Source organism: Chlorocebus sabaeus, chromosome 11 (assembly GCF_047675955.1).
Source record: "Chlorocebus sabaeus isolate Y175 chromosome 11, mChlSab1.0.hap1, whole genome shotgun sequence".
NCBI lineage: Eukaryota > Metazoa > Chordata > Mammalia > Primates > Cercopithecidae > Chlorocebus > Chlorocebus sabaeus.
The window spans coordinates 52,381,188-52,406,839 of NC_132914.1; the positions used below are offsets into that span (position 1 = coordinate 52,381,188).

At 41.0% G+C, this 25,652-nt stretch overlaps 1 protein-coding gene across 3 annotated transcripts in view; it reads left to right on the forward strand.

The window, feature by feature from the left end:
• Nucleotides 1-23,566: 23,566 nt before the first annotated feature.
• The window catches only part of MUCL1 (mucin like 1), a 92,217-nt gene continuing 90,131 nt past the window's right edge, over nucleotides 23,567-25,652 (forward strand). For all 3 annotated transcript variants that reach the window (XM_073021343.1, XM_037996984.2, XM_037996985.2), the window contains exon 1: nucleotides 23,567-24,234. The gene's annotated coding sequence lies outside the window, so the exon portion shown is untranslated. The remainder of the gene's footprint in view (nucleotides 24,235-25,652) is intronic.

Genomic DNA, 25,652 nt, shown 5'->3' on the forward strand with positions numbered 1-25,652 from the left:
TTTCTTCCTTCTTTCCTTTCTAACTTCCATCAAACTATACTTTTCAAAAAGTTAAAAAAAAGACTCACAATATAATATGAGACTATGTAAAAGATTTACTTAAGTCATTAAGGAGGAAACCAGCAAGATAGGAGGGATTGATATACTTGTTAAATTAAAGAAAAATGCTGGAATAAGGTTGCAAAATTAGATACAAAATTGGTTAATGTCCTACAAGACTCAACCTTTGGAGTAATTTTTTCTGCTGGACAGAAAATCATGTGTGACTTACCAGTCTCCTCCAAATTAACATCTAACTTCACAGAATAATAAATAGTAAGCCAAACAATACCATAGTCCCTAGAATCAGATGACCCATTGAGGAGCTTGTTAGACAATGTCCTAGTGTTACCAGTGGCAAATTTATATGAGTCTGCAGCAAACTCAGTTTTTGCCTCCCTGGAGGAAAGAATTTGGCCAAGAAGTAGTTTCAAGGCAAAAGGAGAAACTGAGGCAAATTTTAGCGCAGGAGTGAGAGTTTATAAAACATTTTAGAGTAGGAATGAAATGAAGTAAAGTACGCTTGGAAGAGACAGGCAACTTGAGAGATCCAAGTGCCCCGTCCAGCCCTTGACTTGGGGTTTTATACATTGGCATGGTTCTGGGGTTTGCGTTTCTTCTCCCTTGATTCTTCCCTTGGTGCGGGCTGTTCGCATGCATGGTGGCCTGCCAGCACTTGGGAGAGGCCACATGCCCAGCGTGTCTACTGCAGTTATGCACATACTCACTTGAAGCATTTTTTCCTTAACGAGCGTTCCTCGAGGAAGGTCAGATACCTGTTAAACTCTGCCATTTCGCCTCTCAGTGAACATGCTTGAGCCCACAGCTGCTGATCGCCAGCTTCGGGTGTTTTCTATCTGTTGGGAGGCTGTCTTTTCCTGGTGCCAGCTGCGACCAACAATTATTTTAGAGAGACAGTTTAACAACTACCTGACCATCACCTGATGGTCGCCTGACATTTCGTGGTGGGGGGCTCTCCACTCTGCTCATTTCTGTCTAGCTACCTACTCTAACACTAGTACGACTTTGAAAGGGTGCACAGTAGTCTTCCTGTCTTATTTCCAAGTTTTAAATAGTTTCTCTTAACTTTTCTTTTTAATTTAAAATTTCTTCTTCTTCTCCTCCTCCTCTCCCCCTCCTTCTCCTCCTCCTCCTCTTCTTTTCTTTTTCTTCTCCTCCCTCCTTCTCCTCTTCTTCTTCTTCCTTTTACTCTTCCTCTTCTTCTTCTATCCTCCTCTTCCTCTCCCTCCTTCTCCCCCTCCTACTCCCCCTCCTCTTCCCCCTTCTCCTCCCCCTCCTCCTCCTCCCCCTCCTTCTTCTTTTTGTTCTTCTCCTTGTCCTCCTCCTCCTCCTCCTCCTCCTCCGTCTCCTTCATCTTATAATCCTTTCTGAAACTGACAGAGCCCTGTTCTGTGCTCTGAGATACAATGGTGAGAAAGCATCTCCAGAGCTCTAACAGCTCTTGCTCTATCCAGCTGTCTTCATTGGGATGACAGCTCTACCTCCCAACCCAATCTGGTGTGAGAGGTGAGGACAGTCAGACCTGCCTGATTCTGGAGTCCTGCCTCAGAATTTAGTCTAGTCCATTCATCTGATAGGGATCCTCTGACAGCCTGGTAAGGCTAGTCTCTGCTGTTAGTTGACAGACTGCCTTGGGAAGGGGGAGCAGGCATGTCATTTGTTGCTCATAAAACAGTCACAACAGTAAGTGGAGTTCTTGAGGTTCACATAAATTTATCTAGGTCTTTACCATGTTTTTGCCTCTACATTTGTAAGGCATTTCACAACACACATATCCAATATTCTTCTCGTCATTCACTCTTCCTCTGCCCTTTACTGTTTCCACCTCCCTCCTAGGAGTCAGTCCTTGTTCTTTTAAAAGATAATAGCTGTGATTCCATTTTGTTTGAACATAATTACATGACAGAGAGCTTTCAAAATGATTCTTGTGACAGACAGAAAAAGTGGTGACAGTGGCTCATTATTTTCTGTTTCCAGCCAGTAATTTTGTTAATTACACTATGCTTTATTACTTTCTGAATAAACAACTGAAGAGCATGAACCAAACATGATGTTACAATTGCGTGAGTTTGCTTATTGCCTTTACAGTTTATAAATATTTCTATAGCCAACTTTGCTGTAGCTGTGTGAAACCCTGAAATCTCTCTGAAATCAAATGAAGGAGCACCCCAGTATAATGTATATTTTGAAATAAGAACTTTTAGGAATCAATGGGCCCTAGAAGAGACTTTTCTCCTGTCTCCATAAAGATCAGATGGATCCATCAAGAACAATTGCTTTTCCTTTCCTTTGCTGTTATCTCATTATCTATTAATATTTCAGGAAAGGAAAGAATGTAACCAGACCTGGCCCAACCATTTTACAAAATAATTCCTGTCTCTCAGTTCATTCGACTTCCAAAGAGAATCATTTGAAAGTCCATCTCTGTTCCCCCTTTCATTCATTCTCCCAAGTACCCTTTCTTTTTCCTTTGGCAATCCTTTACTGTCTCTCCACAGTTACTCTATTCCCTATCTTCCCCCTCCCCTCTGAAAGAAGATTATATAAGTGTTTGGGGCCCATTGGGAAATTGGGTAATCACTCTGTAATTCCCCCCATGCACACAGTTAAATAAATTTGTATGCCTTTTCTCTTAACAGTCTGCTTTATTGTGAGGCAATAATGGTTCGCTGATTTTTTCATTGAAAAAGAGTTTGCTGATTTTTTTTTTCAGTGAACCTCTCTAGGGCAAGGGGGAAGCTTCCCTATGGCCCCTACAGTTTTGGCATAGTTGGCAGAATCATCAAAGCCATTGTGCGCTTCTGGAGACCACAGTGAAGGGAATCCAGGACTCAACAAAGTTGGCAAAGAAATGGTAAGAATTTCTTACTGGTCAGCCTCCCAGTTTCTTTCTTTCCATGAACTCTGGTCGAGTGAATGGTAAAAGAAAAAAAAAAATCGCTCTCTCCCTTTTCCTTTCCAAATGTAAGATTATTGAGAGAAAAGGTTTTATATGGGACTAGTTGGGTTTTAGCAACTCTGGTGTATTTACTTTGGGGTATGAATATTTATATTGTTTTGTTACTGGAAAGGAGTCCCAATCCAGACCCCAAAAGAGGGTTCTTAGATCTTGTGCAAGAAAGAATCTGGGGCGAGTCCATAGCGTAAACTGAAAGCAAGTTTATTAAGAAAGTAAAGGAATAAAAGAATGGCTACTCTATATGCACAGCAGCCCATTTTTATGGTTATTTCTTGATTATATGCTAAAGAAGGTATGGATTATTCGTGAGTTTTCCAGGAAAGGGGTGGGCAATTCCTGGAACTGAGGGTTCCTCCCTTTTTTTTTTTTTTTTTTTTTTTTTAGAATATTTAGGACAACTTCCTGACATTGCCATGACATTTGTAAACTGTCACAGTGCTGTTGGGAGTGTGTCTTAGTGTGCTAATACATTGTAATTAGTGTATAAAGAGTGGTGAGGACCAGCAGAGGTCACTCTCATCACCACCTTGGTTCTGGGGGGTTTTGGTTGGCTTCTTTACTGCAACCTGTTTTATCAGCAAGGTCTTTATGACCTGTATGTTGTGCCAACCTCCCATCTCATTGTGTGACTAGGAATGCCTTAACCTCCTGGGAATGCAGCCCAGTAGGTCTCAGCCTTATTTTATCCAGTCGTATTCAAAATGGAGGCACTCTGGTTCAAACGCCTCTGACAGTTTGAACTCTTTTTCTCTCAGAAATAGCCTTTTTTTGTTGTTGTTTTTCCATTTTCCTTTGTCTTTCTGTGTTATTCTTTTATAAAGAGGGGTACCACAGGGTAGAACATGAGCCTAGATCCCTATAAATGTTCAAGCTGGCCCTGTAGACTGGTTAGTTTTTTGCTGATCTGACTGGATGAGCATCTGTAAAGACAAACTGCTTTTAGTCCCTGAAACAAAAACTGGATTTTTTTGGGGGGTGTTTATAACCTTGGGAGGTTGACTTTGTGACTAAGTGTGGGTACTCTCTTAGTCTCCACCATCAGGAGGGTATGAATTTTTGGGTTCATGTTAGGTGGCGAATCTGAAAAGGCTAGGAGTCTGAGACATGTACGATTTTAAGCAGCACATTATTTGTACCAAATGTGCCAAGCTCTTAGGGGAGATTTGTCATAAAAGGTCCCATTTTTATGGGACTTTTGTTGTCTTTTGTTACTTTCAGCCTATTTCTGAGAGTGAATTTTGGACATTATGGGGACTGCCTCTTCTATGCCCTCTCCAGAAACACATCTTGCTTATACAGTGACAACCTATTCTCAACCTGGGAAATTTCCACCTGGGCTTACTATGAAGAGGCTCATTGGATTAAATCACTATTGGAATAAATAATCCATTGAAAATTCTAATTATCCATGGCCAGCAGAAGGATCTTTTGAATTAGAAAGGCTTAAATTTAAGGAAAATTTTTAAGAGCTCTCATTCTAAGCATTTGCCTTATTTGTATTTATGAGAAGATCAAATAGAAAGAAAGACATGTACTAGTGTTGCAGCTAGCCTTAAGAACTCTCCTGACAAGATTAAAGAACAGAAATCTAATCTAGAACAACAGTTAAAATCTGCCCCCAATTTAAATTTCCCTCCAACTTATACTCTTTTTTATCCTCAACTATGTGTCCCAGACCGCCCGAGAAGATTCTTTGGATCATCTGGGCCGCTGGTCAAAATCCCCCTCCTCAAAATCCAGTCTTAACCCCACAGCAAACTTCTGTAATAAACCCTAAAACAATTACACCCCTAATGCCTCCAGAAAATACTTTAGCTAATCAACTGCCTAATCTAACTTCTGTGTCTCTGCAACATTTACAGAAAACACTTAGACCTAATTTAAAGTCCAGATGCATACAGGTTGATTGTATAAGAGCTGACAAGCAAGAGAAACCCGTTAGATAAACCAGGCAGTGCTTGACTTCTTGTGCCATATGATGCTTCTTCCTTTCCAGGCTATGTAAGTAACTCCAATAGCTCCAGGCTTCCCTAGGCAGTGCCCCCTGAGAATATATCCAGGGCCTCCATGACAAAGAATTTATGTCCCCTATATGGCAGCAAATCTTCTGAATTACAAAACCTTTTGCTCACACTTTCAGAAGATCCTTCCTACCAAATTTATAGAAGAGTCGGAGAGGCTAGAAGCCATTTACAATCCCACTCACAGGGACCTTGACTGGCTGCTAAGGGATGTACTTCCCACCCATTCTACCCATGATTATTCTGTAGTCCATAGACAGGCCAGAAGGCCTCCAGGGGAAAACCCTAAACATGGGAAATGGGAGGCCAGCTCCTCTCCCTGGCACCCTAATGGTTGACCAGGAAATGGTTCAGCTAGAGGCTAATACTCAGGGTCCGATGAGGTGATATTAGAGGCTTTCACTCCTAAGGTTAATTGGTCTAAGTTCCAACTATGTAACCAGAAGGAGGGAGAACACCCTAGGGCTTTTATTGAGGGGTTTATGCAAACTTTTCAGAGGCATACTGGATTAAAACCTGATGCACCAGAACACAGAAATCTTTAAATTTCTGCCCTTGTTGAAAATCTTCTTCCATAACCCCCCCCCCCCCCCCCCCCCCACACACACACACACACACACATCTAGAACAATATAGTTGGTTGGGCTACTCAGCCTCTGTATTAGTCTGTTCTCATACTGCTATAAAGAACTACCTGAGACTGGGTAATTTATGAAGAAAAGAGACTTAATTGATGCACAGTTGCATAGGCTTAGTAGGAAGCATGACTGGGAGACTTTAAGAAACCTACAATCATGGCAGAAGGTGAAGGGGAGGCAAGCACTTTCTTCATATTGTGGCAGGAGAGACAGAGAGCAAAGGAGGGGGTGCCATACACTTTTAAACCATCAGATCTCATGAGAATTCACTCACTATTATGAGAATAACCAGGAGGAAATCCACTCCATGATCCAATCACCTCCCACCAGGTCCCTTCCCCAACATTGGGAATTACAATTCAACATGACGTTTGGGTGGAGACATAGAGCCAAACCGTATCATTCCAATCCAGAGCCCTCTCAAATCTCATGTCCTTCTCACATTTCAAAACATAATCATGCTTTACCAACATTCCCCCAAAGTCTTAACTCATTCTAGCATTAATTCAAAAGTCCAAGTCCAAAGTTTCATCTGAGACAAGGCAAGTGCCTTCCACCTATGGGCTTGTAAAATCTAAAAAAAATTAGTTACTTCCAAGATACAATGCAGGGACAGGCATTGGGTAAATGCTGTCATTCCAAAAGGGAAAAATTGGCCAAATTAAAGGGGCTACGGGCCCCATGCAAGTCCAAAACTCAGCAGGGCAGTGTTAAATCTTAAGGCTCCAAAATAATCTCCTTTGACTCCATGTCTCACATTCAGGGCCCACTGATGCAAAGCATGGGTTCCCAAGGCCTTGGGCAGTTACACCCCTGTAGTTTTGCAGGGCACAGCCCCTTTGGCTGCTTTCACAGGCTGGCATTGAGTGCCTGCAGTTTTTCCAGGTACATGGTGCAAGTTGTTGGTAGATCTACCATTCTGGGTTCTGGAGGATGGTAGCCCTCTTGTCACAGTTCCACTAGGCAGTGCCCCAGTGGGGAATCTGTGTGGGGTCCCCAACCCCACATTTCCCCTCCACTAGCAGAGATTCTCCATGAGGGGTCTGCCCCTGCAGTAGACTTCTACTTGGACATCCAGGCATTTCCATACATCCTCTGAAATCTGGGTGGGGATTCCCAAACCTCAACTCCTGCCTTCTGTGTACCCACAGGCCCAACACCATATGGAAGCTGCCAAGGTTTGTGACTTGCACCCTCTGAAGCAATGGCCCAAACTGTACCTTGGCCTCTTTTAGTCGTAGCTGGAGCTAGGGCAGCTGGGACCCAGGGTGCCATGTCTTGAGGCTGCAGAGAGCAGTGGGGCCCTGGGCCTGGCCCGCGAAACCATATTTTTCTTCTAGGCCTCCTGGCCTGTGATGGGAGGGGATGCCTGAAGGTCTCTGACATGCCCTGAAGACTTTTTCTCTGTTGTCTTAGCTATTAACATTAGGATCCTCTTTACTACTGCAAATTTCTGCAGCAGGCTTGAATTTCTCCCCAGAAAATGGGTGTTATTTTCTACTATGTGGCTGAGCTGCAAATTTTTCAAACTTTTACCCTCTGCTTCTTCTTAAAATATAAATTCCAGTTTCAGATAATCTCTTTGTTCATGTATTTGAGCATATACTTTTAGAAACAGGTCAATTTTGAATGCTTTGCTGTTTAGAAATTTCTTCTGCCAGAAACCCTAAATCATCTTTCTCAAATTCAAAGTTCCGCAGATCTCTATGGGGTGCAAAATGCCACTAGTCTCTTTGCTAAAATATAGTAAGAGTGACCTTTATTCAAGTTCCCAATAAGTGCCTTATCTCCATCTGAGACCACCTCAGCCTGGACTTCATTGCCCATATCACTATCGGCATCTTGGTCACAAGCAGTCAACAAGTCTCTAGGAAGTTCCAAACCTTCCCTCATCTTACTGTCTTCTTTTGAGCCCTCCAAATGGTTCCAACCTCTCCTGTTACCCAGTTCCAAAGTTGCTTCTACATTTTCAGGTATCTTAATGGCAATGCCCCACTCTTCAGGTACCAATTTTCTGTATTTGCCTGCGCTGACACCACTATAAAGAACTACCTGAGATCAGGTAATTTATGAAGAAAAGAGGTTTAATTGACTCACAGTTCCACAGACTGTACAGGAAGTATGACTGGTAGGTCTCAGGAAACCAATCATGGCAGAAGGTGAAGGGGAAGTGAACACCTTCACATGGTGGTATGAGAGAGAGAAAAGGGGGAAGTGCCACACGCTTTTAAATCATCAGATCTTGTGAGAATTCACTGACTATCCTGAGAGCAAGGAGGAAATCCACCCCCATGATCCAGTCACCTCCCACCAGGTCCTGGCCCTAACATTAGGAATTAAATTCAACATGAGATTTGGATGGGGACACAGAGCCAAACCATCTCAGCCTCTAAGCATTTGTTATGGAAGCAGCTACACAGTTCTTTGAAAACAACTCACAGAACAACAACAAAAGAGAAAGATTTAAAATGTGCAGGCCTTGGTTTGTAGGTTGAGTCACTGCAAAAGTAAAATCAGACCCCTGAGAGCAGATCGATATTCTCTCATCAGTCACAGAACATTCCTCCGGGTGTCTGCAGATACTGTAGGAATCCTGGACATTTGAAAAACAATTGTCTAGCCCTTAAAGTAGAAGAAAACTTAAAAAATTCCTCCGTCTGACTCAATAGGTTTGTTTCTCTCCTACTGTGGGACAATATCTTGTTGATTGGCAGGGTCAGTGAATCTTCAGTTGCACTCCAGAATCTACCATTAAAGTTAACATAGAGGATCAGGCTGGGCGTAGTGGCTCATGCCTGTAATCCGAGCACTTCGGGAGGCTGAGGCAGGGGGATCACCTCAGGTCAGGAGTTCGAGACCAGCCTGGCCAACATGGTGGAACCCCGTCTCTACTAAAAATACAAAAATTATCCAGGTGTGGTGGTGGGCCCCTGCAATCCCAGCTACATGAGAGGCTGAGGCAGGAGAATCGCTTGAACCTGAGGGACAGAGGTTGCAGTGAACCAAGATTGTGCCACTGCATTCAACCTGGATGACTGAGACTACATATCAAAAAAAAAAAAAAAAAAAAAAGAGAATAGAAAAAGATAGAGGATTAAGAATTGGATTTTAAAATTGATACTGGGGGTGATGTTCTCTACCATTTGACCAGAAGAATTATCTCTACCTCTCACCTCTAATTCTATTCAAGTCTCTGGGCAACCTATTTCATTTCATTATTTATCTCTTAGGTCACCCCGATATTCCTAGGCCCTCTTAACACACACCATGACTTTTCTCTGCCCTCAGACAAAACTCCAAACTTTCTAGTCTCCCTAATGGAGATCCATTCTGATTTAAATTCCTCTGAAGATAAAATCTTAAAGGATGCTCCATCTAGTTGCTAGTACTTACATGCAAATGAAGTCAAATTGCTGTTGAGTGTAGAGCCTATGTACATTTCCTGGAAGAGGAACAAGTCAGCCAGGTGCAGTGGATCTATAATCCTAGGACCTGGGAGGGGAGGCAGACAGATTGCTTGAGCTCAGGAGTTTAAGACCAACCTGGGCAACATGGTGAAACTCCATCTTTACAAAAAAACAAAAAATTAACCTGGATTGGTGGTGTGCCTGTAGTCCTAGCTATGTGCGGGGAAGAGGCAAGAAGATTGCTTGAGCCCAGGAGTTGAGGCTACAGTGAGCCCAGATCACATCACTGCACTCCAGCCTGGGTGACAAAGGGACACCTTGTCTCAAAAAAACCAAAACCAAAACCAAAAACAAACAAACAAACAAACAAAAGACCAAATCTTTCCAACACTTGTTTACGAGTAGTACTTGTTTTCACTACTTCATCCTGTAACACCCCAATTTTACCAGTAAAAAAGGAAGGAAAGTTTGATTCAGATAGAAATCAAATCTATCCATTTGTGCAGGATCTAAAAGCCATAACCTTGTAATTCGTTGCCACCCTATTGTGCCTAATCCTGCTGCTATCCTGACCTCAATTCCCACTGATGCAGTCTGGTTTATAGAAACTGACCTTTGTCCAGCATTCTTTCCAATTTTGCTGCACCCTGACTCAAAATTTCTCTTTGCCTTTAACTTCAGAGGGAGACACTTAACATGGACTTGAATACCTCCAGGATATTGTGAGTCTCCTTCAGTATTCTCTGAAATCCTCAAAACTGATGTAGACTCTATGACCTTTACCCAAGGTTCCATTGTTGTTCAGTATGTTGACAGTCTTTTGCTCTGTAACCTGACCAAGTAGGATGCCCTTCTAGAGTCCCTCATTTTCTTAAAGGCTAGCTATTTGAAGCCACAAAGCCTCCAAGTCTAAACTTCAATGGCTGCAGACAACTGTTATTTGCTTAGGACATGAGATATTTCAAGGCACTCAAAAAGCTCACTCCAAAAATGCCATGAGTCTATTTTGTCTATTTCTGTTCCCCAAATTAAGAAATACCTATTAGTTTCTAGAAGCAGCTGGGTATTGCAGCCAATGAATTCCTAATTTTGGGGCTCTTGCTAAATTTTTATTTGCCCTCCTCCCAGGTACCATTCTGGAAATTAGCATTATTCATACCCCTGCTCTCGGCTTACCTAATTTTGATAAACCTTTCCACTTATATTGCCTTGAAAATAATGGGACTGCTGCTGTTATTTTAGGACAGCCCTCTTCCTCCCAGATCCATCCTAGAGCATATTTTTCTTTCCTCCCCTTCCCCTTCCCCTTCCCCTTCCCTTCCCTTCCCTTCCCTTCTCTTTTTTCTTTTCTTTTCTTTTTTTTTTTTTTTTTTGTTGAGACAGAGTCTTGCTTTGTTGCCAGGCTGGAGTGCAGTGGCGTGATCTCAGCTCACTGCAACCTCCGCCTCCCAGGTTCAAGTAATTCTCCTGCCTCAGCCTCCCAAGTAGCTGGGACTATAGGCGCATGCCACCAGGCCCAGCTAATTTTTGTATGTTTAGTAGAGATGGGTTTCACCATGTTGGCCAGGATGGTCTCAATCTCTTGACCTCATGATCCACCCACCTCGGCCTCCCAAAGTGTTGGGATTACAGGCATGAGCCACTGCACCAGGTCCCTTGTAGCATATTTTTCATGCCAACTGGACCCTGTGGCAGCAGGTGTGCCGCCAGGCCTATGTGCAGCTGCCACTTTAATTGATAAAGTCAGCACTGTTACGTTAGGTTTCCCTATTCACTCTTAAGTTCCTCATACTGTGTCTGCTGTCTTACAAGTTCATAAAACGCAGTGTCTCTTTAGGTGATGACAGGCCACCTGTGAGCAACCCCCTTTGACCAATCCCTCCATTATTTTATATCATTGCAACACTATAAATCCAGCTACCCTCCTGCCTCTCCCTGATGATGGAGACCCTCACTCCATTTCATATGATTGCCTTGCAGCTGTTGGTATGGTTTGAAAGTCACAAGAGGATCCCTCGGACATTTCTTTAGACAACCAAGATTTACTTATTTTTTGTGATGGCTCTTGTAAATGAGATTTCAAAGGGAATGTAACTAGCTACACTATAGTTTTCTCACATGAAACCCTCTCTGGTAGGCAGACCATCTGCCTACCATAAAGTCAGCTCAAGTTGCTGAACTTGTAGCCCTTACTAGAGCTTGCACATTGGCAACAAACAAACAAACAAACAAAAACAAAAACCAAAAAAACGCCACTCTATGCAGACTCCAAATATGCCTTTGGAGACTATCATACACTTAGTACAATTTGGAAATCCTGTAGTTTCTTAACCTCTGCTGGCACTTCTATTGCCAATGGGCCTATAATTCTGTCCTATTATAGGCTATCCACCTTCCCACTAAGATTGCTGTTGTTCATTACCCAGCTTATACCAAGGATATGGATACTGTACCCCAAGGAAATTATTGAACAGACAGGGCTGCTAAATCTGTGGCCTAACGGCCCTCCTTATCCTTTTTATACGCAATTTATTAACCTGCCCTTATCCCTGCCTAACATTGCTGATTATCACAGTAATGCCTCACAATGTGAAACAGGATAAATGGATATTAATGGGTGCCAAACTATTATCAGATTGGTTGTATACTGGGCCAAATGGACTCCCTGGAGCCCCTTTCCTTTTAACTCTTTGGCACTTATCTCCCATCAGATGGGATGTATATACAAATGGGGAATAATTAATAAATTAAAAGATAGTTGGTACTGTCCTGGGAACTATAAAATTTATGGCCAAATTATTTCCCAGTGCACTATTTATAAATCTCACTAAATCTCTAGAGGAAACCAGTATTCCTCAGGAAGCCCCCGAAGGCCCATGTTGCCGCTTCCAGCACTCCAAATAGACTTCCTGGATTTACCTCCAGCTTTAGGCTTTTCTCACTGCTTTATTATTTTCTGCATGTTCAATGGGTGGACTGAATGTTATCCAACTAGGTGTGCTGATGCTACAGCTGTGGTAAATAAATAAGTTGCAGATTATTCCTCATTTTGCTATTCCCTTATGGATTGAGTCAGACCAACGGACTTATTTCACAGCAGAAATAAACCACTTGCTTGCAGAGGCTCTGGGGTACTATTAAAATTTTATAACTCGGCCGGGCGCGGTGGCTCAAGCCTGTAATCCCAGCACTTTGGGAGGCCGAGACGGGCGGATCACGAGGTCAGGAGATCGAGACCATCCAGGCTAATATGGTGAAACCCCGTCTCTACTAAAAAATACAAAAAACTAGCAGGGCGAGGTGGCGGGCGCCTGTAGTCCCAGCTACTCGGGAGGCTGAGGCAGGAGAATGGCGTAAACCCGGGAGGCGGAGCTTGCAGTGAGCTGAGATCCGGCCACTGCACTCCAGCCTGGGCGACAAAGCGAGACTCCGTCTCAAAAAAAAAAAAAAAAAAAAAAAAAAAAATGTATAACTCATATCATCCCCAATCCTCAGGGTAAGTGGAACCTAAAAATTTAGACATAAAAATAATTTTGGGAAAATTTTATCAAGACAGTGGACTTAAATGGCCAGAAGCATTATCTCTGACCCTTATAAAAATCTGGAATACCTCAAATAGGAGACATGGATTAGCCCCTTTTAAAATAGAGTTCAGTCACTCCATAGCTACTGACACCTCTAAACTTTCTCTTCTTGGGCTGAATGAACACCATGGGGATTTTTATTAAAAATTTTACTTTAAGTTCCAAGATACATGTGCAAAACACGCAGGTTTGTTACATAGGTATACATGTGCCATGGTGGTTTGCTGCACCTATCAACCCATCATCTAGGTTTTAAACCCTGCATGCATTAGGTATTTGTCCTAATGCTCTCCCTCCCCTTGCCCCCGACCCCGATAGGACCTGGTATGTGTTTATGTGTTTTTCCCCTCCCTGTGTCCATGTGATCTCATTGTTCAACTCCCACTTATGAGTGAGAACGTGTGGTATTTGATTTTCTGTTCCTGCAGTAGTTTGCTGAGGATGATGGCTTCCATCTCCATCCATGTTCCTGCAAAGGACATGATCCCATTCCTTTTTATGACTGCATAGTATTCTGTGGTGTATATGTGCCACATTTTCTTTATCCAGTCTATCGTCGAGGGACATTTGGGTGGGTTGGTTCTATGTCTTTACTATTGTAAATAGTACCACGATAAACATATGCATGCATGCGTCTTTATAGTAGAATGATTTATATTTCTTTGGGTGTATACCCAATAATAGGATTGCTGGGTCAAATGGTATTTCTGGTTCTAGATCCTTGAGGAATGTCCACACTATCTTCCACCATGTTTGAACTAATTTGCACTCCCACCAACAGTGTAAAAGCATCCCTGTTTCTTCATAGCCCCACCAGCATCTATTGTTTCTTGACTTTTTAATTGAAAGGTGATTAAAGATTGCCTGAACTTATCTCACTCATTCGCCCTTTGATCTTTCGCTGTGACTGTTGTTTTGAACTGTGCTTTTTACTAATTCTTGCTGTTTTTCTAGACGGTCAGGCACAAAGCTTTTGCACCAGGCTTGTAAGTCTTGACCACATTAACTAGTCAGTCTAATTTTGGTTATGCCAACATCTAGATGATGCAAAAGAACCTGAATTCATTTTTGTTTCTGCCAGTATGAGCACCTGGTGGATTCAGTCTGGAAGATGGATGTATGACAATATATGGCATCCAGAACCAGAGAAACAATGTCACATTGCATCTCTTATGGTAAGTCAACTGGACACAGAAAAGCCACTATGGAAGCTCAAAACTGTCTTCTACTTAGATAAAATTACTAGAAAGAAAATTTTCCTTCTGCATTGAAAACAGGAATGATGCTGGACCTTTGCTAGGTGACATACTAGGCAATATTGCAATCAGACCTTATAGTTTGATTCCACAAATGGCATTCTTGCACTTCTTACACAGACCATAGGTGGTCCTGATGCTGACTCATGAAATCAATATTTATCAAATCACCAGATGTTACAGATGGCTCACAAGCCAGCCCTGGTGTGCAACTTGGGGCAGCTTTCCTGTCAGATACTAAGGATTACATATGGATAGACTCAAAGTCTGGACTGATTTGGCGAGGTGATAAAACCAAGCCTTCTAACAGCCAAAACTAAAAGTCTTTTATATAAAATATTTCACAACTTGTTCTGCTCCCATAAATTGACAGGGAGACATGATAGCTGGAGATGTGGAAATGCCAATAACAAAGAAGATGAGGCACAGCAAACTCCAGGCTGAGGCGCCACAGGCTCCACCCTGACCCTATCTGTAAATAACAGTGGCCTTTTAATATTGTGTGGCGACAAGATGTACAAGTGGTTCCCACCTAGATGCTCAGGGTGCTGTGGACTCAGTTATCTGACATCCTCTGTTACTAGGTACTCCACTTTAAATGGCAGCCAAATTACAAATGGGCCTTTTTGTTCATAAAGTGGTGCTACACAGAAGTAATGAATGTGACTTTGTAAAAAACCCAACTGTGTATTACAAATCTATGTTCTTTTCAGTCCTCAGAACTTTTCCCCTGGCATTTGGAACTTAAGAAAATGAAAGGGCAGTTTAAAATCTTTCCATGGCAAGAGAACAAGACTTCGGTATCACTACACAAGCGTTGGGAGCACTCCAGCCAGAAGTCAACAGTCTGGCTTCTGCTGTACTTCAAAACTGCGCAGCCTGGATGTGCTGACGGTCCAACAGGGAGGAGCTTGTGCAGCTATTGGTGACAAATGCTGTTTCTACATGAACTGCTCAGGGCAAGTAGAGACTGATCTGCACCTTTTGAAAGTCAAGGTAAAATATTATCCATTATGTAACCAAGGCTAAACTGTTCTATTGGTCTGACCTATTCCTGGGAATGGGAGACTGATTTAACGGGGTGTGGGGAAGTGTGCTTAGATATGTTCTTTTCTCATTTTAATCTATGTTCTTTTCTTCCTTTTCAGATCTCTGACTACCCAACTACTAAACCAACTTCTCTCTTCAGAGCCACTAACTCAGAGATGGAGTCTTGCTCTGTCGCCCAGGCTGTAGTGCTGTGGCATGATCTTGGCTCACTGCAACTTCCGCCTCCCGGGTTCAAGCAGTTCTCTGCCTCAGCCTCCCAAGTAGCTGGGATTACAGGCACCTGCCATCATACCCAGCTAATTTTTGTATTTTTAGGAGAGACAAGGTTTCACCATCTTGGGCCAGGCTGGTGTTGAACTCCTGACCTCCTGATGCACTCGCCTTGGCCTCTCAAGGTGCTGGGATTATAGGCATGAGCCACCGCGCCTGGCCTAACTCAACTTTTTATATGTGAAACTTCTAGGAGCGTTGCAGACAGGGAGAATGAGTGAGCTCCTTGGGATAATGCATATTTTGAATTAAAAGCCTTTATAAATCAACAGGCCTCAGAAGAAACTTTTCCCCTAGCTTCAAAAAGATCAGATGGGCCCATCAAGAACAATTGCCCTTTCTTCCCTTCCCTGTTATCTCATTATTTCAGGAAAGAAGAGGAAGAATGTATCCATACCAGGTCCAACCATTTTACAAAATAATACCTGTCGGTCAGGTTCTTTTAACTTCCAAAGAAAACCATTCACAAGTCAATTTCTGTTCTCACCTTCCATTCATTCTCCTAAGTATCTATTTATTTTTCCTTAATAATTATTTAATGCCCCTCAACCAGAATTACCTATATTTCCCATCTTCTCCCTCCCTCTGAAAGAGGTTATAGAAGTGTCTGGGCCCCATTGGGAAATTGGGTAATCACTCTATGTTTCTTCCTGCACACATGGTTAAATAAATTTGTGTGCTCTTTGTCTTATTAATCTGCCTTACTATAAATTGATTTTTTTCATTGAACCCTCTGAGGGCAAGGGGAAAGCTCCTCCAATGCCCATACACAAGTGAAGCAGATCAAGATGGATTTATCACAAATCTGCCTTGCTATACAAGTGTCTGATGTATAAAAGATTGAAGTGAAATACTTCATAGCACCAATAAAATATAACTCAGTGGCAAATTTTCTAAAAAGAACTTTGTATCTAGGATTGATAGGTTTGGAAAAATCTTACAAACTTTTCTTCAACATCTGAAGGTGGTTTTCAGTCTATAGTAATTGTCAGGCATCTGAGCCCAAGCTAAGCCATCATAACACCTGTGACCTGCATGTATACATCCAGATGACCTGAAGCAACTGAGGAACCACAAAAGAAGTGAAATAGCCCGTTCCTGCCTTAACTGATGACATTCCACCATTGTGGTTTGTTCCTGCCCCACCCTAACTGATCAATTGACCTTGTGACATTCCTTCTCCTTGACAATGAGTCTCAGGAGCTCCCCACCGAGCACCTTGTAACCCCCACCCCTGCCTGCAAGAGATAACCCCCTTTAACTGTAATTTTCCACTACCTACCCAAATCCTATAAAACTGCCCCATCCCCTATCTGCCTTTGCTGACTCCTTTTTCAGACTCAGTCCACCTGCCCTCAGAGGATCAAAAAGCTTTATTGCTCACACAAAGCCTGTTTGATGATCTCTTCACACAGATGTGTGTAACAGTACTACTATTATTTTATTTTTTTGAGACAAGTTTTCACTCTGTTGCGTAAGCTGGAGTGCATGGGTGTGATCATGCGTCACTGCAGCCTCAACCTCCCTGGGCTCTAGTGATCCTCCCACCTCAGCTTCGTGAGTAGCTGGGACCACAGATGTGCACAACCACACCCAGCTATTTTTTGGTAGAGATTTTTTTTGCCATGTTGTCCAGGCTGGTCTTGAACTTCTAGGCTCCAGTGATCCGCTTGCTTTGATCTCCCAAAGTGCTGAGATTACAGGCATGAGCCACCATGCCCAGCCCTTAGTAATAATTTTAAAAGGTCTTTTAGTTTGAAGTTTTTGATAGCCTGAGAACTGAGGCAGCATCTTCTTAAATTACTCTTGTAAAATCTGTGGGTTTGAAGTTTGATTAATGAGAACATGATGTGTTTTTCCAATGCTTCATGTAGTGTCCCTTGGTCACGTTCCTGTTTTATTCTTACTGCTTGTGTTCTTTATTATGGCTGGATTGGTGCTAGAGAAAACAAACTTTGTTTGTGTGTGAGTGTGGATGTGTCTGATAAGTACTTGAAATGTGACTTACATGATTTTGCTGTTTTTCTTTTTCATGAAATATTAAAGTAGGAAAGTTGACATTTTGCTTTTAATTCAACCTAATATGATGTGAAGAATTTCCAAATAAGATTGTTTTCATGTAAGACTCGTGGCCTGGATGCACTTAAAATAATAAGATAAAAATAAAATATGATTATTAAAAACTATTTTGCTTTATGTCAAACATGCTGGTATACCAAACAATTCTACAAATATTAATCTTGATTAGTCTTCCTTTTAATTTTATTATTTAAAATATATTATTTTTTGCTCAAAAGGATATAATATTCTTTCTAAATTCAAGTAGCCAACGTACTCTTTTCATATTTGTATTAACCAACAATCAATTTATTGAATGATTTAATTTCTTAAGAACTATTTTTATACATAAATGAGTAGATTTTGTAATCATCATTAATCCTTGCTGTGTCAGGGGTCCCAAAAACTACCATTAGATTTGATGATTCTCTGGAAGGACCCACAGAATTCAGAAAGACTGTTATCGTTACACAGTTAGAGTTTATTACAGGAAAAGGAAACAGATTAAAACCAGCAAATGAAAAGGTGCATAGGCAGAATCCAGGATAAACCAAGAATGAGCCTTCAACTGTCTTCTTCCAGTGGAGTTGAATGGATTGTGCTTAATTCTCCCAGCAGTAACGTGTGATATCATTTTTTCTTCTTTTTCTTTTTTTTTAAAAAATTTTATTTTTCCATAGGTTATTGGGGTACAGGTGGTGTTTGGTTATGAGTAAGTTCTTTAGTGATTTGTGAGATTTTGATGCACCCATCACTCAAGCAGTATACTGCACCCTATTTGTAGTCTTTTATCCCTTACTCTCCCCACCCTTCCTCCAAAGTCCCTAAAGTCCAGTGTATCATTCTCATGCCTTTGCACCCTCATAACTTAGCTCCCACATAATGGTGAGAACATATGATGTTTGGTTTTCCATTCCTGAGTTACTTCACTTAGAATAGTACTCTCCAATCTCATCCAGGTCACTGTGAATGCCATTAATTCATTCCTTTTCATGGCTGAGTAGTAGTCTTTCTTTCTTTCTATCTATCTATCTATCTATCTATCTATCTATCTATCTATCTATCTATTATCTATCTATCTATCTATCTATCTATCTATCTATCTATCTATCTAATCACAGTTTCTTTATCCACTCATTGACTGATGGGAATTTAGACTAGTTTCATATTTCTGCAATTGTGAATTGTGCTGCTATAAACATGCATGTGCAAGTATCTTTTTCATATAATGGCTTATTTTCCTCTAGCTAGATACCCAGTAGTGGGATTGCTGGATCAAATGGTAGTTCTACTTTTAGTTCTTTAAGGAATCTCCACACTGTTTTCCATAGTGGTTGTGTTATTTTATATTCCCACCAGCAGCGTAGAAGTGTTCCCTGATCACCTCATCCACTCCAATGTCTACTGTTTTTTGATTTTTTTGTTTTTGGCCAGTCTTGCAGGAGTAAGGTGGTATCACATTGTGGTTTTGATTTGCATTTCCCTGATCATTAGTGATGTTGAGCTTTTTTCTATATGTTTGTTGGCCATTTATATATCTTGTTTTGAGAATTGACTATTCATGTCATTAGCCCACTTTTCGATGGGATTTTTTGTTTTTTCCTCTCTGATTTGTTTGAGTTCATTGTAGATTCTTGTTATTAGTCCTTTGTCAGATGTATAGATTGTGAAGATTTTCTCCCACTCTGTGGGTTGTCTGTTTACTCTACTGACTGTTCCTTTTGCCATGCAAAATCTCTTTAGTTTAATTAAGTCCCAGTTATTTATCTTTGTTTTTATTGCATTTACTTTTCGGTTCTCGGTCATGAAATCCTTGCCTAAACCAATGTGTAGAAGGGTTTTCCCAAGGTTATCTTCTAGAATTTTTATAGTTTTGGGTCTTAGATTTAAGTCCCTAATCCATCTTGAGGCGATTATTGTGTAAGGAGAGAGATGAGGATCCAGTTTCATTATCTTACATGTGGCTAGCCAATTTTCCCATCACCATTTGTTGCAAAGGGTGTCCTTTCCCCACGTTGTGTTTTTGTTTGCTTTGTCGAAGACCAGTTGGCTGTAAGTATTTGGGTTTATTTCTGAATTCTCTATGCTGTTCCATTGTTCTATGTGCCTATTTTTATATCAATACCATGCTGTTTTTGTGACTATGGACTTATAGTATAGTTTGAAATCAGGTAGTGTGATGCCTCCAGATTTTTTCTTTTTGCTTAGTCTTGCTTTGACTATGTGGGCTCTTTTTTGGTTTAATATGGATTTCAGACTTTTTTTTCTAATTCTGTGAAGAATGATGTTGGTATTTTGATGGGGATTGCATTGAATTTGTAGATTGCTTTTGGTAGTATGGTCATTTTCACAATACTGATTCCACCCATCCTTGAGCATGGGATGTGTTTCCATTTGTTTGTGTCATCTATGATTTCTTTCAGCAGTGTTTTATAGTTTTCCTTGTAGAGGTCTTTCAACTCCTTGGTTAGGTATATTCCTAAGTATTTTTTATTTTTTTTGCGACTATTGTAAAAGAGATTGAGTTCTTGATTTGATTCTCTGCTTGGTCGCTGTTGGTGTATAGAAGAGCTACTGATTACTGTACATTAATCTTGTATCCAGAAATTTTACTGAATTATTGTATCAGTTCTTGGAGCCTTCTGGAGAAATCTTTAGGGTTTTCAAGGTAAGCAATCATATCATCAGCAAACAGTGAGAGTTTGACTTCTTCTTTGCTAATTTGGATGCCCTTTATTTCTTTCTGTTGTCTGATTGCTCGGCTAGGACTTACAGTACTACGGTGAAGAGGAATGGTGAGAGTGGGCATCCTTGTCTTGTTCTAGTTCTCAGAGGGAATGCTTTCAACTTTTCCCCATTCACTATTATGTTGGCTCTGGGTTTGTCATAGATGGCTTTTATTACATTGAGGTATGCCCCTTGTATGCTGATTTTGCTCAGAGTTTTAAACATAAAGGGATGCTGGATTTCATCAAATGCTTTTTCTGTATCTATTGAGATGATCATGTGATTTTTGTTTTTAATTCTATTTATGTGATGTATCACATTTATTGACTTGCATGTGTTAAACCATCCTTGCATCCGTGGTATGAAGCCACTTGATCATGGTGGATTATCTTTTCGATATGCTTTTGGATTCAGTTAGCTAGTATTTTGTTAAGGATTTTAACATGTATGTTCATCAAGGATATCAGTCTGTAGTTTTCTTTTTTGGTTATGTCCTTTCCTAGTTTTGGTATTAGGTTGATACTGGCTTCATAGAATGAATTAGGGCAGGTTCCCTCTTTTTCTAACTTGTGAAATAGTGTCAAAAGGATTGGTACCAATTGGTCTTTGAATGTCTGGTAGAATTCTGCTGTGAATCTGTCTGGTCCTGGACTTTTCTCTGTTGGTAATTTTTAAATTACCATTTCAATCTTGCTGCTTGTTATTGGTCTGTCCAGGGTATCTAATCCTTCCTGATTTAAGCTAGGAGGGTTGTATTTTTTCAGAAATTTATCCATATCTTCTAGGTTTTCTAGTTTATGTACATGAAGGTGTTCATAGTAGTCTTAAATAACCTTTTGTATTTCTGTGGTGTCAGTTGTAATATCTCCTGTTTTGTTTCTTGTTGAGGTTATTTGGATATCTCTCTTCTTTTCTTTGTTAATCTTGCTATTGGTTTATCAATTTTATTTATCTTTTCAAAGAACCAGCTTTTTGTTTTATTTATCTTTTGTATTTTTTTGGTTTCAATTTAGTTTTGCTCTAATCTTGGTTACTTCTTTTCTTCTGCTGGGTTTGGGTTTGGTTTGTTCTTGTTTCTCTAGTTCCTTGAGGTGTAACCTCAGAGTGTCAGTTTGTACTCTTTCAGTCTTTTTGATGTAGGTATTTAGGGATATATACTTTCCTCTTAGCACTGCCTTTGTTGTATTGCAGAGGATTTGATAGGTTATGTCACTGTTGTCATTCAGTTTGAAGAATTTTTAAATTTCCATCTTGATTTTGTTTTTGACCCAGTGATAACTCAGGAACAGGTTATTTTATTTCCATGTATTTGCATAGTTTCAAAGGTTCCTTTTGGAATTGATTTCCAGTTTTATTCCACTGTGGTCTGAGAAAGTGCTTGATATAATTTAATTTTTCTTAAATTTATTGAGGCTCGTTTTGTGGCCTATCATATGTTCTATCTTGGAGAAATTTCCATGCACTGTTGAATAGAATGTGTATTCTGTGGTTGTTGGATGGAGTGTTCTGTATATATCGATTACATTTATTTGTTTCAAGGTGTAGTTTAAATTCATTATTTCTTTGTTGACTTTCTGTCTTGATGAACTGTCTATTGCTGTCAGTGGAGTATTGATGAAGTCCCCCACTATTATTGTGTTGCTGTCTTTTTCATTTCTTAGGTCTATCAGTAATTGTTTAGGATTGTGATATTTTCCTGTTGGACAAGACCTTTTACCATTATATAATGTCCCCTTTGTTTTTTTTTAACTGCTGTTGCTTTAAAGTTTGTTTTGTCTGATATAATAATAGCTACTCCTGCTCGCTTTTGGTGTCCATTTGTATGAAATGCTCTTTTCACCCCTTTAAGTTTATATGAGTCCTTGCGTGTTAGATGAGTCTCTTGAAGGCAGCAGATAGTTGGCTGGTGAATTCTTATTCATTCTGCAGTTCTGTATCTTTTAAGTGGGGCATTTAGGCCATTTACATTCAATGTTAGTATTGATATGTGAGGTACCGTTCCATTCATCTTACGATTTCTTGCCTGTGTACCTTGGTTTTTTTGTTTTTGCTTTTTAACTTGTGTTTTTGTTTTATAGGTCTTGTGAGATGTATGCTTTAAAAAGGTTCTGTTTTGATGTATTTCCAGGATTTGTCTCAAGATTTAGAGCTCCTTTTAGCAGTTCTTGTAGTGGTGGCTTAGTAGTGGCAAATTCTCTCAGCATTTGTTTTTCTGGAAAAGACTGTATTTTTCCTTCATATATAAATGTTTAGTTTCACTGGATAAAAAATTATTGGCTGATAATTGTTTTGTTTGAGGAGGCTGAAAATAGGGCCCCAATCCCTTCTAGCTTGTAGGGTTTCTGCTGAGAAATCTGCTGTTGATCTGATAGGTTTTCCTTTATAGGTTACCTGGTACTTTTGTCTCACAGCTCTTAAGATTCTTTCCTTTGTCTTAACTTTGGATAACCTGATGACAGTGTGCCTAGGTGATGATCTTTTTGTGATGAGTGTCCCAGGTGTTCTTTGTACTTCTTGTATTTGGATGTCTAGGTCTCTGGCAAGGCTGGGGAAGTTTTCCTTGATAGTTCCTTCAAATGTTTTCCAAACTTTAGAGTTCTCTTCTTCCTCAGCAATGCCAATTATTCTTAGGTTCAGTCATTCAACATAATTCCAGACTTCCTGGAGGCTTTGTTTATGTTTTCTTATTCTTTTTTCTTTGTCTTTGTTGAATTGAGTTAATTCAAATACCTTGCCTTCGAGCTCTGAATTTCTTTCTTCTACTTGTTTGACCTATTGCTGAGACTCTCCAGAGCATTTTGCATTTCTATGTGTCCAGTGTTTCCTGCAGTTTTGTTTTTTTATTTATGCTATCTAATTTCCTTGAATATTTCTCACTTCACTTCTTGTATTTTTTTTTTAAATTTCCTTGCATTGGGTTTTACCTTTCTCTGTTGCCTCCCTGATTAGCTTAATAACTAACCTCTTGAATTCTTTTTCAGGTAAATTGAGATTTCTTCTTGGTTTGGCTCCATTGCTGGTGAGGTAGTGTGATTTTTTAGGGGTGTAAAGGAGCCTTGTTTTGTCATATTACCAGGGTTGGTCTTCTGGTTCCTTCTCATTTGGGTAGGCTCTGTCAGAGGGAAGGTCTAGGGCTGAAGTCTGTTATTCAGATTGTTTTGTCCCACGGGGTGTTCCCTTGATGTAGTACTCTCCCCTTTTCCTATGGATGTGGCTTCCTGAGAGGTGAGCTGTAGTGATGGTTATCTCTCTTCTGGGTCTAGCCACCCAGCAAATCTATCAGGCTCCAAGCTGGTACTGGGGGTTGTTTGCACAGACTCCTGTGATGTGACCTATGGGTCACATCCCATGAATATAAGCACCTTTTCTGGTGGAGGCGGCAGGTGGGTGAAATGGACTCTGTGAGGGTTCTTAGTTTTCATGGTTTAATGCTCTATTTTGGTGCTAGTTGGCCTCCTGCCAGGAGGTGGTGCTTTCCAGAGAGCATCAGTGGTGGTAGTATGGAGAGGAACCAGTAGTGGGCAGGGCCCTAGAACTCCCAAAAGTATATGCCCTTTGTGTTCAGATACCTGGGTGAATAGGGAAGGACCATCAGGTGGGGGCAGGGCTAGGTGTGTCTGAGCTCAGACTCCTTGGGCAGGTTAGCTGTGGCTGCTGTGGGGGATGGAGGTGAGGTTACCAGTTGAATGGAATTTTGTACCTAGGAGGATTAAGGCTGCTTCTGCTGAGTCATGCAGGTTGTCAGGGAAGTTGGAGAAAGCTGGCAGTCACAGGCCTCACCCATCTTCCATGCAATCTGTAGGGCTGGTCTCACTCCCACCGTGCCCCACCTAACAGCACTGCCTCTGTTTCCAGGCAGTGGGCAAGCAGGGCTGAGGACCTACCCCAGACTACCTACCTCCCAGCTACAAAAGAATAGGACTTTAGTTCTTCCTCCAACTGTGGAATCTGCCGGCCAGATTCGTGCTCTCCCCTGAGTTCTGGCCAGGAAGCTTCTCAAGTGTTTCAAATTGTTACAAAGTTCACCTGGAGGTTTCTGTCTCCCTGTGGCATTTTCCCCGCACCTCTGGCTTCCCTCCCAAAGGATCGCTGTGATGCCAGACAGGAATAGCCTGCTTCCGGACCCAGTGAACTTCCAGGGCCTCTCCCACTGCTTCCTCTACCCTTGTGCTTCGCTCGGCTCTCTAAATTGACTCAGCTCCAGGTAAGGTTGGAATCTTCTCCTGCAAACTAGACCTTCAGTTTCCCCAGTAGGGGTGTGTGTTCTGGGGTGGAGGATCTCCCTTTCTCACTTCTGCAGTTTGGGCAGTCACAGTATTTGGGGTGTCTCCCAGGTCCTGCAGGAACAGTCTGCTTCCTTCGGATGATTTAGGGATCCTCTCAGGTTTCCTGATTTATTCCTGCAGTCATTCTGGAGCTAAAATTCACAATGCAAGCCTCCGCATGCTGCAAGCTAGTCCTGCCTCCCATCCACCATGATGATCTTTTAAGTCTAATGTGTGACATCATTTTTGAAGTACTGCCAACCAGCTTAGCTCATTGGAGCTTTGTTGTCCAGAGTTTTCCTGGGGGTCAGTTACATTGGTGTGGAACATCCACTTGACTGACCTTAGCTACTCAGTTGTCAGCTCCCCCAGAGGTCAAACTAATGCATTGTGGCCCAGAAACAGGTAAATAGAAACATGAATTCAACATAAATCACATTGTTAGCATAAATTATCTGTTGTGGCTCAAGGTCTTGGGTTTACAAAGACATTCATTAAGAAAGCTATTCCAGAAAGCTCAGAGGTTATCTCCCAGGAGCTGATCAAAGGCCAGTCCTTTCTTTGGAATGTGCAGGGTTTGAACACACCAGGCCTAGCTAAGCTAACCTTTTATTGTATTTGCAGAATTTACTGCACTTGCAGAATTCACTCTTTACACAGAATGCTTACATGAGGGTTAGCAATGCATCTGAATGACACACGTTTGTATTATTGATGTTGTTAGGTTATTGGCTCTCAAGGAACCTTTAAGATAATATGATCATTGGTCATGCAGATGTTCAGTAATGCCAGAAATGGGCGTGGAAGTAGGTACTCAGATAAAGGCAGAGGTTGAAGTCAAAGTTGAAGAGCAGATTCAAAGACAGAAGAGTTTTTTTTATAAAAATGCATTTTAAAAATTATTTTTATTGATACATGATACTTTACATATTTATGGTATAAATATGATATTTTGTTGTATGCATAGAATGCATAATGATAAAGTTAGGGTATTTGGGTTATGTATCACCTTCAGTATTATCTCTGCATTGGGAACAATTCAAGTACTCTTTTCTAGCTACTTTGAAGTATATGTTGCAACTATAGTCACCCTACTCTGCTGTTGAACATTAGGACTTATATCTTCTATCTGACTGTATTTTTGTAGCCATTAACCAACGTCTCTTCATCCTTTCTCCCACCCACATTCTGTTCCCAGCCTCTGGTATCTATCTTCTACTTTCTACCTTCTCAAGATCAAGTGTTTAGCCCTCACATATAAGTGAGAACATGTGATATTTGAAACCACCTGGTGAAAGTGGGCATCCTTATCTTGTCGCAGTTCTTAGAGAAAAAACTTTCAGCTTTCCACCATTCA